This window comes from Gekko japonicus, unplaced genomic scaffold (genome assembly GCF_001447785.1).
Source record: "Gekko japonicus isolate JY-2015 unplaced genomic scaffold, Gekko_japonicus_V1.1 scaffold187, whole genome shotgun sequence".
Lineage (NCBI taxonomy): Eukaryota > Metazoa > Chordata > Lepidosauria > Squamata > Gekkonidae > Gekko > Gekko japonicus.
This window is the reverse complement of record NW_015174849.1, coordinates 1,613,543-1,615,190: the sequence shown is the minus strand read 5'-3', so window position 1 is coordinate 1,615,190 and position 1,648 is coordinate 1,613,543.

Below are 1,648 nucleotides of genomic sequence, written 5' to 3'. Positions count from 1 at the left end.
AATGGCTGAGAAGCTGAATGCATTTTTTTGCCTCTGTCTTCACTGTGGAAGATGAGAAGTACTTGCCCAGAACCGCTGATTTCAGGAGGGGTGTTGAAAGACCTGAGTCAGATTGAGGTGATGAGAGAGGAGGTCCTACGACTGATAGACAACTTAAAAACTGATAAATCACCAGGCCCGGATGGCATACATCTGAGAGTTCTGAAAGAACTCAAATGTGAATTTGTGGATCTACTGACAAAAATATGTAATCTTTCATAAAAATCTGCCTTCATTCCTGAGGACTGGAAGGTAGCTAATGTCACTCCCATCTTTAAAAAGAGTTCCAGAGGAGATCTGGAAAATTACAGGCCAGTCAGTCTGATGTTGATACCAGGTAAATTGGTGGAAACTGTTATTAAGGAAAGAATTAGTAGGCACTGTACAGAAATATTGATTTCTAAAAGCCCCTGCCTTCCCCTGGGATGTCTTGCTGATACCCTGCTGTGTTGTATTTCCTGTTGAAGCCAAATGGTGGGCCCCATGGCCTTGTTGCCATGCATAAACCCACATTCTTCACACTTCCATGCTGGGAGAGACCAGATGGCCTCTGCCAAACAAGCAAAGAGTCACGTTCGCAATGAGGCTTGGGGTTTGGGGGCCATGTGACTGCAGGCGTGGTTTCCAAACTTCCAACCTATCCCCTCAAGCTACCCATGACAACTAGGATTTGGGCACTCCTATGTCTACTCCAATTGGCTCCTGGCCAGGGCTAATTTGTGACTAGATTGGGGTTTTTAATTGTTCTGTTCTGTTCCTGCTATCTCTGTTCCTGCTTGTGAGCTCTGATGGACACCTGAAATGCTGTCCTGCCATGCTGTCTCTGGGAGAGACAAAGAACTGATGTGGAGCTGAGCACATGGTTGGCAAAGATGGACTTTTTGCTCCAAATCCCTTGGGGCTACTGGATTATCACAATGGACTATTCTGGACTAATAGTTGTTCCTGCTATACAGGCACATTGATGAACAAAAACTATTGAGTGTTAGCAAGCTGCCAAAGAACTCTGTGTGATGTAACACCGTCCCTGTTTAGGGTTCCCCCCCCCCTCCTTAGTGATACCCAAATGCGCATGCTTGCTGGTATATTGAATCGCACGTTTGCTTGTCTTATGCATTCCTTTCTATGAACACTAGTTCTACTTTGAAACATGCTTATCTGCAAGGTCACAGGTGCGGAGAGGAGATGGCTTCGCTTAGTCTATAATGAGTTAGAGTGTGAGAAGAACTAATTGTTTATCTTTTAGGAAACCGTTGCTTCTCAGACTAAGAGCACGAATCTGAGAATCTACCCGCGCGAGCGGGAACCAAGTCCATTGTTTATTGTCGGTTTGAATTCGCTTTTCTATCCCCTGCTTTGACCCTTCCAAGTTATTCTAAACAGTGAATGTGTTCCTGTTCCATCATGGCTTCAATAAAATACTACTTTGCTACAAACATGTATTAATTGCAGTTGTGGGGATCGGACATTCTGTTTAGAATCCCTTTTTCTCTATTGTGCCGAATCTACTGACATCAGTATGAGTGGTGCTGAGGAGGAACCACCTAAGACAGAACCCGGAGACGGGACTACTCCGGTCACGTCGACCCCACCGGCCACGACGATGCCG